This window comes from Crocodylus siamensis, chromosome 11 (genome assembly GCF_052110815.1).
Source record: "Crocodylus siamensis isolate JL-2025a chromosome 11, ASM5211081v1, whole genome shotgun sequence".
NCBI lineage: Eukaryota > Metazoa > Chordata > Crocodylia > Crocodylidae > Crocodylus > Crocodylus siamensis.
Window position 1 is genome coordinate 12,367,771 of NC_143405.1, and position 14,077 is coordinate 12,381,847.

Genomic DNA, 14,077 nt, shown 5'->3' on the forward strand with positions numbered 1-14,077 from the left:
TGCTATTGTTCACAGCTTTGTGCAACAAGCACAAACCAGTACAAACATCCGTGAGAGGGAAGCCGAGACCAAGCAGCTACAAATAAGATCAGTTCTTCTCTCTCCCCCAGCTAATGCGAATGAGGAGGAACTCTAGGGGGGTGGATTTGACTGTGATAAACACAATCACCATTGGGAACTGTAGGACGCCGTGATGACTGAGCTGAATATTACAAGACAAACTCAGTCTCATTTACAAAATAGTATATAGATCCAGAGTGGCTCCATTTACCTCAGAGGTTAAAGCCCGAAGCGATAATTCGATCATCTCGTCTTCACTCCTGTGTATCATAGGCCATTACGTTTAACCCATTACCCATGCATGGAGCCCAGTAATTGCCTTTAGCTAGAGCATATCTTCAAGAAAGGTGTCCAGCCTTGCTCTAAAGACGCCAAGAGAAGAAGAATACAGTCTCCCTTGGCGGTTTGTTCTAATGGGTAATGCCCCTCGCCATTTAAAGCCTGCCTGGTATCAAAATTTGAACTTGTCTGGCTTCAGCTTCTAGTCATTGGCTCTTGTTCTACCTTTCTCTACTAAATTAAAGAGCCCTTTTAGTCCAAGCTATTTTCTTCCAGTGAAGGTGCTTATAAACTGTAATCAAGTCACTACTCCACCTTCTAGTTGATAAACTGAAAAGACTGAGCCCTTTAAGCCTCTTACTGCAAGGCATTTTCTGCAGGCTTCAAATCATTTTTGTGGCTCATTTCTGGACGCTCTTCAATTTTTCAATGTCTTTATTAAAATGTGGACACCAGAAGGGTATGCGGTATTCCAGCCTCAGTCTCACCAAGGCTGTATATTAAAATAAAAGCAAATCCCTAGTCTCCTTTTTATAAAGTCAACCATCACATTAGCTTTTTTTGCTACAGCATTGCATTGAAAACTCACGTGTAGTTTTCTATTGCTGGTCCACAATAACTCCTACATTTTTTTTTCCACAGTCCTAACTTTCCTGGATTCATAGATTTCATAGACATTAGGGCTGGAAGGGACCTCGGGAGATCATCGAGTCCAGCCCCCTGCCCAAAGGGCAGGAAGTCAGCTGGGGTCAGAGGATCCCAGCAAGATAAGCATCCAATTTACTCTTGAAGGTGTTCAATGTAGGTGCTTGAACCACCTCCGCTGGCAGACTGTTCCAGACCTTGGGGGCTCGGATAGTAAAGAAATTCTTCCTTATGTCCAGCCTGAAACGGTCTTGCAGGAGTTTGTGACCGTTCGACCTCGTCATCCCTTGGGGCGCTCTGGTGAACAGACATTCCCCCAGATCCTGGTGGTCACCCCTGATAAACTTATAGGTGGCCATCAGATCACCCCTGAGCCTGCGCTTTTCCAGGCTAAAGAGTCCTGTGGCTCTCAGCCTGTCATCGTAAGATCTGTTTTCCTGACCTCTGATCATGCGCGTGGCTCTCCTCTGGACTCTCTCAAGCTTCTCCACATCCTTTTTGAATTGTGGAGCCCAAAACTGGACGCAGTACTCCAGCTGCGGCCTCACCAAGGCCAAGTACAACGGGAGAATGACGTCCCGGGATTTGCTCGAGAAGCATCTATGGATGCACGCCAGCATTTTGGTCGCTTTATTAGCCACAGCATCGCATTGGAGGCTCATGTTCATCTTGTGGTCAATGATGACCCCCAAGTCTTTTTCTTCTGTAGTGCTAACCAACGTAGCACTGCCGAGCCTATAAGGGTGCTGCAGGTTTTTCCTCCCAAGGTGGAGAACCTTGCATTTTTCGGTGTTAAACACCATCAGGTTCTCATCTGCCCATTTGCTGAGCTTGTCCAGGTCAGCCTGGATCACCCGCCTATCTTCTGGCGTGGATGCTTTGCCCCAAAGTTTGGTGTCATCGGCAAACTTGGCCAGTCCACTCCTAACTCCAATGTCCACATCATTAATGAAGATGTTGAACAGTATGGGTCCCAGGACAGAGCCTTGAGGGACCCCACTGGTCACAGGGCACCATGATGAGTGACTGCCATCAATCACAACCCTCTGGGTCCGACCACGAAGCCAATTTCCCAGCCAGCGGATCATGGTGGAGCCAAGGCCACAACTGGGCAGTTTGGCCAAGAGGTGATCATGGGATACATTCCCTGTTCTGAGGCATGGCCTGCATCCTTTTTTTCCTAGAAGCATCACTCCACGTTTGGCTGTATGAAAACATACTTTACTTGAATGGGTCCAAGATAGCGAGAAAACCTGTCTTCATTGTTATTTACCATACTTCCAAGCTTTGCATCATTCACAAATTATAATTAGCAGCAATTTTCTATTTATTTCTAGATCATCAATGAGAATATTGAATAGCACTGGATCTAATACTGAGCCCTATGCAACCCTATTAGAGTCACACTCATTGAGCAATGATTACTATTGACTTTTTGAGATCTTCAGTTATCCAGTTTGTAATGCATTTAAGGACATCTTTATTGTTATAGTATAGTGCTAATTTTTAAAACAGAATGCTGTGTGGTACAAGACACGTGCCTTATAAAAATCAGTGTATTGCATCAATACAGTTACTGTTATCAACTAGATGTGTAATCCCATTGAAGAATGAAAGGGCATTTGTTTGGGGAAGAAATCTATCTTCCATAAAATCATGTTGACAGGCATTAATTATACTCCTATCCTTTTATCTTTTGTCAATTGAATGCTACATCAGCATTTCAACTATTTGTCCTGAGTTTGATGTTAGCCTATAATTACCAATCTATAATTACCCAAAGCCATCCTCTTTACCCTTTTGAATATGGGCACATTTGAACTCTTTTGGTCTTCAGGGACGTCCATTGGATTCCAAGATTTAGTAAAAGTTATCAACTGTAGAAAAGAGATTACCTTAGCCAGCTCTTTTAAGAGTCTTGGCTTCATGGTCTTTAAAATTGTTGATACAGAAATGTATATTTCTAGTAGATGATGTTAACATCCTTTCTAGCTACTAAGAGATCAGAAAGTACTTCATCACTAACAGATTGGAAAGCACTTTATTGTATAATATGATTCAAATCTATCACTGTAATTCTTTCCAAACGGAGAATGGAAATAGCTACTGAACTAGAGATTACGACATCATTAATAAAACTATTATCAACCCCACCTAATAAAGAGCCTACACTACTGCTTGATTGTATTTGGTTCCTAACGTATATTTTTTAAAATCCTAATTTTCCTTAGCCCTGCCATGCTTGGGTTTTCCCCACAATGCCTTTAGCTTCCCTTATCAGTTTTGTGCACTTTATAACTTCTTATTTGTATCTTTTTTTTTTTAGCTGGTACATAAAGATTTTTTTTTGTCATGGCTGTTTTCTCTTTGCAACAGAAGAAGGATGGGCATCCTACCAATGGTGTTCTCTTTCTTCATAGATAGCTTTTTGGCCATCTAAAAACTATTCTGACATCAATGCTAATTTTAATAAGTCACTTAATTTTCTACAGTGTTAGAAAATTAGTCTCTTTGAAACAACAAGCATACATATTACCAGTTGTGACTGCCCTCTGTTTGCCTATAATACATATAACCTTCTCCCAATCACCGGCCCTTAGGTCCCTGGCTGGTGATTCATCTCTAGCCATTAAAAGTGAGTTACTTTTATCAATCCAACCTGTTGTTGGGGCAATACTCTCTGTATCATAAAAATCACTGTCTGTAATTTTTAGGAAGTCTAATGGTATTTTTTTCCCCGTCTGAAAGGGACCTCAAGCACATATGTCCCAATGTGAAGTCCCCTAGAACACCACAGTGTTCATTTCCACACATTAATAATGAATGTTTATGGAGCATCTCACCATCTTCTCTGCTGGACTCTGAAGTCTACCCATATCCTTCCCTGAGCTTTCTCAGTCAGCACAGAGACCCACAGGCCATCCAGGTCTCAATAATTGCAAGACAAAGGGGGTGTCTTTATCATATTACCTTCCCCCAACTCTTACTCCCTTTATTCTTCCAGAATAGATTGTAACCAAAGTTTTACTTTGCCCTGTGCATCTTCCCACTGGGTTTCAGTACTGCCAATTGTATCAGGTTTCTTGCCTTGAGTGAGAATTCCCAATTCCTCTCAATTGCTACTAGCATTGGTATAAAAGTGACTGAAAATGTTCCTGTCTTTATATTCTTTGCCACAATGGGTCTATTTGTTCTTGACCTTCCCTTCAATAGGGTTAGTTCAGATTTAGAAAGCTGTGCAACAGCTCAGTTTGTCCTTTCTGATTCAGCTCATATCAGCTGTCAAAGTCCTCTCCTCTTCCCTTTCACTTCCTTCCTGCCTCCTCCACTCTTTAACACAGTGCTAGTTGTCACTTAGGCTACATTGGTAATAAGCTGTCCCTTCCGCTGCAAGGAATGAAAGCCAATGGCCAATCAATTTGTTCCCTCTTTGTTATGTAAATTGTCTCTGTGTGGATCAGGAAGAGGTATGACAGAAACACGAATCAGATACACGGATGAAAGGAGAGAGTATGATCAGATCTGTGCTTCTGACTTAGATAAATAAGCATTGGACACATCTTTCTTCTCTCATTAAAGCACCTACCCTGGCAGACAGCTGACAGTTCATTAAATCAGACAAAACAACATTATTTAAAACCTTAGACTGTCTAGATTGGGTGGAAAATTTGTTTCCCTATGACAGCAAAGTAGAGGCAGAAAGCAAATTCATTCAGTATCTCCCGTGTGGTACATTCAACAGCACACTTCTCTGCTTACTTTTTGGGAACTCCTATATTCTGCCCTTACCTTCAAGTTTGGCGCCGTCTTGTCTAACCCTATGCATATGCTTAGAAGCAGGCATGTTTTCCCTTGCCAACTGGTTGAAAGAGATTTGGAGTCTAGTAATAGGTTAAGACCTTATGGCAGAAGACCTGAGTGGACAGAGATGTGAGATCCCCTGCTTTTACTCTGACACACTGAGAAGCACGTTCTTGTAACGTACTAAGTTACACAGCTGGTCACCAAAGAAGGGAAAGAGCCTTCTGCCGGTGCTAGCTAGGAGTGACCCCCTTAGCTCAAATGAGAGAGGCCTGTATTTGTACTGTCCCTTTTTTGAAGTGCTCATCACACAAAATTGGAGCCAGCTTTCCCACGGGGATCCCCTCGCAGTGGCTCCCAATATTTACGGGTGGATTTTTTTGACAGCTCAAAACCCGATGTGCAGTTAGGGTGAGATCTGCCTGCCAATTTTGAGGCATCATGATTCTCAGTTGTGCAGTGACATGAAATGTCCCCAATGACATCTTAAAAAAACTTATTTAAATCTTCCCCCAGGTAAAAGCTCCACTGTCACTGATGCTTCTCACAAGGCATGTTCCTGGCATCTCTCTATAGCATTTCAACTCCTCCCAAAAGTTGTTAGAAATCCTCTGAAATCACAAGTGCATGAGCCACCAAGCTGAGTCATCACACTGCCAGTCAGGCTAGATGTACTATTCAAACACACTATATGAAAGAGTCCACATGTCAGACTCAGCCCTGTTTGTGAGTTCAGTGGAGTACATGAAGCTGCACCAGTTTCAGGTGTGTACTTAGTAGCCATGTTGATCTGAGACAAAAAGACATACAAAAAACTAGAACTCTTGGTTCCAAAGCAATAGCTTTTATTAGACCAACTGGAAAATGGCGAGAAAATTGTCCTTTTCTGCAAGCTTTCGGGATCAAAAGTCCCTTCGTCAGGCTCTGGGAAAAGTGTAGATGGTACAAGATGGTAAAAAGTCTCCACGGGTAGGAAATAAACTTGATTTTTGCACAGAAGGGGCTGGAGATGGAAGGCTGTCCGTCTAGGACCGTGAGAGTCCATGCGAGCTGTGTTGAGTAGCTCTTTGATGTGTTGATCAGGTAGAATCCCTTCCCTGGAGGTGTCAGATGGCAGGCAGGGAGGTAAAAAAACTTCCTTGTTGTTCTGCAGTGAAGTTTAAAATCCAAAATCAGCTAAAATTCAGCATCTTCCATGTTCCATGGTGCACTTGGTAGCCGTGTTGTCTGAGACAAAAAGACATACAAAAAACTAGAACTCTTGGTTCCAAAATTATACCTTTTATTAGACCAACTGGAAAATGGCAAGGAAATTGTCCTTTTCTGCAAGCTTTCGGGATCAAAGTCCCAGTTTGATTTTCATGTGGTTGTATAAAGTGGACTCTTTCATTTTGTCCATCCAAATGAAAATGTTATCTGGACATCTTGGCCCATTGTCCTATCCCATCATCTCTTTCTGGGCAGTGGTAGGTTCATTGGTGGAATAGAAGTCATGAGCAATTAGCACCATTGGCATCCATCCATTCCAAAACCATGGGGAAAAGCAATTTTACTTCTTGCTAGCCATAATGAATTAAGGCCTCATTATTTAAGCTACACTCACTTACATCAACCATGCAACTCACCTCTCTTATTTCATTAGATACAGAGCCATCCATCTTCAATAAACGCTTTATTGATAAGCTATTATTGAATTTACAATAACTATGTAATACAATCCGAATTCAATGTACGCCAGAGAGAATTCAACCTGAACCAAAAGCCAGGACCCAGCATCAGACCTTCAGCAGAAGCATAAGGTGCTTCAGTGTTATTTGTACTGTGCCGAAGGAATGAGCAGAAATATTGAGTCCTGGGCACAGGGGCAGGCTAACAAATGCAGAAGTATCAAATGATTTTTCTGCTCTACCTCCTCCTATTGTGAGATCTGGAAACTGTTAGGATCAAAAGTTAGACCACTTCTGTGGAAGAGTGGTCAGTAATAAGAGCAAAGCTCAAACCCAGGGGTCTGAAGGATCTTTAAACAGAACATATTAAACCTTGCACAGCCCCTATGTAACATGCAAGTGTTATATTTTCCCAAACACAAAGAGCAAACGTTTACTTTCAGCCAGAATGACCTTTACATTGCTCCAAGAGAATGATAGAGCAAGACAAGAACAAAGGCAGTGTCTTTGTGAGACAGCATACATGTACCACGTGCATCTCTTCTGGAGATCTGAAAGGCACTGAGCACAAAATGTCTAGCTGTCTCTCCAAACAGTCAAGTCCATAGAAATGTAAAGTTCATTACCTTAAAAATAAAGGTGCATTGAATTCAGAGATTGCTACATCACTTAAGAATTGGTGGGGAATTTTCTGACAAACGCTTCTCTTTGAATGCCAGCAATTCACTGAAACTGAACCCATTTCCAGGAAAAAGGTCGATTAAGGTTCATTTTGGAAAACCATGGAAATATTCCATTTTCACACTTGCTCAAAGAAAAAAAAAATCCATTTGAAGTTACTTTTTCCCCCCTCAAAGTTGCAGCCAATTACAAGATGAAGATCAACACAGGAAAGGCATTTTTAAAAAAAAATGTTGAAAAGATCTGTTTTCATTCAGCTGAACTGAGTTCTTTTCATATTGTTTGTTTGCAAAAATGTTTAAGATTTTGTCATTTCCCCTGATTTGTGATGGCAAAAATATCAAAAAATGCTGAGTCCTCAAAATACTGAGACTAAGGATTTGAAAGAAACCACAAAAAACTCCACTTCAGTATGGAGGCTGGAGCTGAGAGGGTTGGATGTGGCCATGATGAAAAATGAAATGTCCTTCTATGAAGAACTAAGTTTCTTCCTCCATTTGCTTCTCCTGCTGTCACTGTATGTCAACAAACCTCCCTTGACTTTTCTTTAAGAGAAACACATAATATCATAACATTAGCAATAAAATCCCAAGAGTTGGCAACGCTGTAATTACTTAATTGCAATTACACAGTTAATGTATGCAAACATAATATTAGTGCATGAAATTTTAGGTACCCAATTGGATATACATTTTCTGCACGCAAATTTACTTTGAAATTTCTGTGTTAGTCCTTAGTGGTGTTTCTGAAAATAGAAAATTTTGATGCAGATTTGCCCTGGTGCGAGACAAGCATCAAAGCTTACTAAATTAGAATATTAATGTTGAATTTCACATTCAGTGCATGCCACTGAAGACTGGGAGAGGTGGGAATCCAAAACTTGAACTTAAACCATTTCATCAGACGGCATCAGACTTTCTTTAGGGACTTTATTGCAATCCATTCATTTTGCACTATAGTAATGAAATATCATGCACTCTGTTGAGATACAATACATCACATTTTTGTATTTTAAGGGATAACAACCAGGACTTGTGTGGGTCTGATTTTATTCAGCAAAGAGCAGTGGTGCATGGGTTGCCCACTGCATAAGCTATACTAAGACAAAATCCCTACTGTAAAATACTTCTTATTGCCAGGGAGGTGTGTTCGCACTCCCAATTAATACTGAGAAAGGGTGACTTCTCAGGGCCAGAAGGGTAAGTAGCAGGTAAATCTTCTGAGTCGATCATCTCCGGACATTTTGCTTTCCGTTTGGAAGGTATGTCGGGACCAGGCTAGGTTTATCCAATCCATTGATGTTCCATACTAGACACATGCATATACTATACACACACATAATATATCGATATATCTATATTTACCTGTAACGAGTCACACCATGGCATAATGGATATAGAATGCAAGTTATTGTATTTGGTAACATGCCTGCTTTGCACCCTTATAAATGATACTCCAAGTGTAGGGCAACTCGGGCCAATTGGCTGCTAATGGCCCTGTGGGTATACCTTCTGCATGTACACACGTATGCATATAGGTAGGCAGGTAGGACTAATCTTCAGGAGCTTTAGGAACCTTGCATAAAAGCCACATGTCTTCTCCTCCCCCTCCCTTACCTGGCTACTCACACAGTTCTCTAATCCCCGTCACCCACTGGGATATATTATATCCGTACTAACTAATTTCACAGCCAGTAAATTACAGACATACCCTGCGTATCTTCATCTCATTAGAGAAGGTTAATTTAAGCAGACAATCAACAAAAATACAGAAAACTAGTATGGAGAGAGGATTTTGCTGTGTCTCCAGCACACAATGAATTCACAACCCCAACATCTGCCACCACTAGAGAGAAAATGCTTTAGGAAAAAAAAAAAGAAAGAAAAAGAAAGTAACTCATTGCTATTTCCTCTGATGAATGGTGAATTTCCAATTAGCATTTTAATTACTCAAGCCAGACTTTCAGCTGCCTTGATAATCACAACAAACTCCACAAGCAACAAGTCTGAATAGGATAAGAACTGGGGTACCGTGCTGTGTAACTTATCTCCTTCACTTGGCATCAGAGACTTTTTTTCTCCTCCAAATGAATCCAACCTCATTGTTTACCACTAGTGTTATATATAGGAAGCATGTCCCACCCACTGAGTTCCTGTAGCAAACCCGTTCACAGGCCCCCAGCTAGTGCACAAAACTGTGCCATATCTTGCAAGAAACTATAGGCAACCCTGCTCCAAGGTCTTACATATACAACCTCCAACCACATTCCTGAAAAAATCCTACACTAAATCCATCACCAGCACCTTACAGACCTCTCCAGAGTCTTTCACCTGAGCTAATCCTACAGCAAACCTGCCCCATGGGATCTGTTAGTGGGCACCTCCTCTCCCAAGACTTCATCATAGTAAATGAGCCACACTCTGTATTTGTGTTGTGCCTGATTGAGAGAGAAGAACCACATTTCAAGCACATGCACAATATTATAAAATACTTTAGAGCGGTGGTTTTCAACCTGTGGTCCACAGACCCCTGGGGGTCTGCAGACTATGTCTAGGGGGTCCGCAAAAGTTGACTATGATCAATCAAAAGTATGTAAGTACCGACATTTTCAATTCAAAGGGGTCTGCGCCTCCACTTGAAATGTCCAAAGGGGTCCACACCTGCAGTCAAAAAAATTTAGGGTGGAGAAAAGGTTGAAAGCACAGATCTTGAGGACCAGGACATAGTGTCCATGGCAAATGAGAACCATAACTTTGAATGTTGAAACGTCTGTATTCAACTCAAGAAGAGCATTGGCCATCCCAGAGCTTTCCATGGGGCATGACCTTCTAATCTGAGCAGAGGTTTCAGTGCTAGTACATGTGTGTTTTTATAATGGACCATAAAGCTCCCAAAGGGCTTGCAAATGGGACTGAAGAATGAGCTTGCTTCTTGGAAGTTTTTATCAGTGGATCTTCTAACCAAGGACTGAGGCAGTAGGAGGATGATGAGGAAACAGAATACAGCCTCTCCCCAGGGAAATGTATAGCAATAGGATTAACAATTTTAAAGGACCTACTAGCTTTTTTGGTAGCTGCGGGGGAGGGGGAAGTAGAGTATTTTTTGCCCACAAAACAAGCCCATTTCATCAGCAATTGAACTACAAGTACAAATTGCAGCTGCACCTGAATTAAAGGCATCAGTCTAAATACATGTACTTTTACTTATTTGGTTAAGGAAGCAAAGCAGGTGGAGGGAAGAGGAAAGTACTGTATATAGATTCACAGTATAATGTATCACGAGGGTGGAGAAAGTCTGTAGTGCTTAGGAAAGCACAGCGCTATATCCAGATAAATCTCCCAAGCAATGAGAGCAGTTAATTCATTAAGAGAATGATCCATGGCTCACTGAAGTCACTGGAAAGCGTCCCGTTGAGATTTGGATCTGGTGCTAGAGCAGTAATGACTACATTGTGCTTATACAAGCTTTCTGAGGCTAACCATTGAAATGGAAGGGTATGAAGCAGAAAAGGCGTGAATGCCCCATGTGGGATAAGCACCCACACACACAAACCTTTCTCTGAATGCTGCTGAACCTATTGAATTGGAGAAAGGAGGATAGAAATTGTATGATAAAAGTTAAGATTCCTGCAATTTCTTTTCTTCAGAGCAGAGATACCTTAAAATTGGTCTCCCTCCTCCCAAAGCCATACCCTGCTCAGGGGCTGAAAGCAAACACATACAAAAAAATAGAAAAAATTAACCAAGATGTTTTGGACCATTCAGAAAGGCCTGGGTCTTGGATTCAGGGCTAAACATGGTAGGTTTTGTGCTTTTAGATTATGCCAAATCAATTCACCCTGTTGGAGATGGACATCCCCTGGAATGGATTATGAAGCTGCATTTACTGCAGAATCCTTTAAGACAAGGGATGAGAGGAACAAAAAGGAAGTGAAAAGCAAGCCAACCAATCCTGCCCACTTTCCGTGATGTGCACTAGCTGCCAGGGACCCTTCAGATTCAGTTCAAAGCTTTTCTGAAGGTTCTTCAACCATAATTACTTTATACCTCCAAACACATTGATCTGCACTGGTTGGGTCTCTCTCCCGCATCTCCTGATGTTCCATCTCAAGTCTGACTATATCCTGCCTGGGGCTTCCTAATTCAGGGTCCTCCTGGAATCCAGCTGTAGTTTTCTTCACCCATCACCCATTTTCACCTTTGTTTTTGGAGATGAATAGATCTCCAATCATTTTTGCACATCTTTGATCACCATCTCCTCAGTGAATTTCTATATATTTCTTTTCAAGGCCCACCTTCATCTGGTCTTCAGATCCTGCGTCCCAATTTATTTCAGATATTGTGTGTGCGGGGGGGGGGGTTGTTGTTTGTTTGTGTTTTTAACATTTTGGATCTTGTGTTGGGAGACAAATGCACTAACTCACTTTGGTATGATACAATACCGTGCTTGAGGGAGTTCAGAAATAAAACACACACAGCAATGCACACTATCTACATGTTTGGTAAAGACTGCTTACTCAGTGAACTCACTTGCTAAAATTCAGGCACATGTGAGTACACAGGCATTTTTAATAGCATCTCCAACTATAGCATTTCACAGTTGGATTGAGAAAGGCAAGGCCCCTAGCTCTAAGAATTTACAATCTACACTTAAAATACCAGTGCAAGCCAAAGTGGCAAATAGCAGAGGTAAAGCATTAGGAAGAAAGAGAGTTATGGTTATAGTAATATATTGTTGATAGGGTAGGATGCAGGTATTAACATGCACAACTGGTGATTTAGGCTTATGCAGGGTAATTATGCTCACACAAATACCTGACTAGTGTGTGAAATCGTGCTCTCTGTGCTCACAACTTCTGGCACAGGTTTGAGAATGGACCTCAGGCCTCCTGATTTTTGTTGAAATCAAAATAAATCCTTTGCTAAACGGACAAATCTAATCCCAGGTTCTTCCTGGATCCTATGTGTTTTTCCACTGTCTCCTTTTCCTCTGTAGTATTCTGAAAGAGCAACTCTAAAACAGCTCCCCCTCCTTTTTCTTCCTCCCTTTAAGGGCTAAGCCCAGGCATGGATCAGTCACCTGGAGAAGTTCCCCATATGACAGATGAAGTGTCGGCAGCAATCAAATGACAGCGCAGCCGTGTAAATCCTAGGGGGAAACATATGGAGTCCAATGAGCTGAGACACCAAATCACGGGGAACTGTTTCAAACTTCCCCCCAAGCCTCCTGATCCCTTTCACTCCATTTCCTCCTCCCTCTCCTTCTTTCCAATCCCCCCTTCTTCTCCCCTCCAGAATCCAGCAATAACAGTTTCATTGGGTTTAACCAAAGCAGACAAGCGGAGCACTTCACTTCCGATCTCCTAAGAGGCCAGGGCATAGAGGAGTTTATTACATCATAAATTAGAGCATGAAAAGCTAATACATTTTATACATTTGTCAGAGGGGAGAAAAATCCTTTGCTGCTAGGCTCCTCATAGCAAATCTGTCACGTTAGAAAGAGAGCTCTGAAATAGAAGTATTTACAGTCAGATACAGCCCTGGGATAGAATAACAAAGCTTGCTGCTGCCCATTACAGAACTACATCACATGCCAAGATAGAGTTCTCAAGCAATACAGCACTGGAGGTCTTCCTGAAGCAGCTTCGGGTCCATTACGTGGGGGCAGAATAGTGAAAAATCAGGGTTGTGACTGAGCTGCCTTTTACAGAAGTCCATTAGAGATGACAAGACAGGCGAATGCACCCATCCAGGCCAGACAAGCAGTCTGAGGGTGCAGCCTTGAGGCACGGAGGCAGAATAATCTGTGTAGCCCAGCAGGCAATGCCACATATAAAAGCCATCCCAGACACAAAACAATGCATGCTTGCAAAGTGAGTGTACAATGCCACTGAGGGAGCTGTCTAGGAAGTCTGGGGGTAAGTAAGGGCAGAGCAGTCTTGGCATTTTCATCACAATGAGGGATAAAGGTAAATGCATTTACCTTTATCCACACAGGAGAGTGGGAAATGAGGGCCAGGGAAGAAAGAGAAGCCACATCCCTTGCTGGTATAAATCATCATAGTTCCACTAAAGCCTTGTGCCTTGTCCAAAAGCCACCCGGCATTGCAGTGCTTGCTCCTTCCTTGCGGATAGGGGCATTTCCACAGTGACATCCTATTCCCAACCCCACCCTGCACCGACAAGGCCAAGTTGCCAGGCACCTGGTGTTGAAATGACAGTGGGCTTCATATCTCTCCCAGAGCGATTCAGAACGCAGGTCAGGAAGGCATTTACAGGACATAATCTCCCTTGGAAGAGTCAGCAAGTCAGAGTTAATTAAGATAAAGAACAGCAAAAAAGCAACAATAATTAAAATTTAGCATCACCTTCACAGATGAGAGAGCGAGGGGTGCTGTGTGTAAAGCTGTCATTCACACAAGGCTGGGTTTATCCAGGAAGCTGTGCCTTGAAACACAGCCGCTGCGGCTCTAATTCAACAGTTTAACTGGCCTTAAACTGCACACGTAATTCCCTTCTGGAAGTGCTCCATCTCGTGGCTGCTGGGCTGCTTGGTCAAGTGCTTCAGGCCTCTCCTCCATAGCACATCTACAGTCTGGGGTAGTGCAATAGCTGCTCCTACAGATACTTCTGCCTCTAGGAATAGAGCTGTGCTGGAGTGTAGGCTGGAGAAAAGGCTTGTCCAGTCATTGCCGGTAACCTGGACACCTCTGAGCAATAGAAGGCTGATTTTGAATGGGGTGATTGATTGCTATTCTTTTGTTCAGATGCATAAAACCCCAGCAAGGGGAGAGAGGAGGAATAAGGGTTTGCTGTCTTCCTTATAGGGACAAGGAGTGAGAGGAGATACTTAATAGGTAGTCAAGACAGGCCCATACCTGCTTTGGAACAGAAAGGGCTGACATGGACTCAAGCAATTTAGTAAGCATCTCAGCACAGACCTGT

The 14,077-nt window shown here is 42.3% G+C and overlaps 1 long non-coding RNA gene across 1 annotated transcript; it reads right to left on the reverse strand.

The window, feature by feature from the left end:
- Window positions 1-5,662: 5,662 nt before the first annotated feature.
- Window positions 5,663-13,636, reverse strand: LOC149855453 (uncharacterized). Its single transcript, XR_016438522.1, has 3 exons — window positions 13,501-13,636; window positions 12,213-12,281; window positions 5,663-7,678 (listed from the first exon to the last, which is right to left on the reverse strand). It is a non-coding gene; the product is annotated as an uncharacterized LOC149855453 (long non-coding RNA).
- Between the last annotated feature and the right edge of the window lie 441 nt (window positions 13,637-14,077).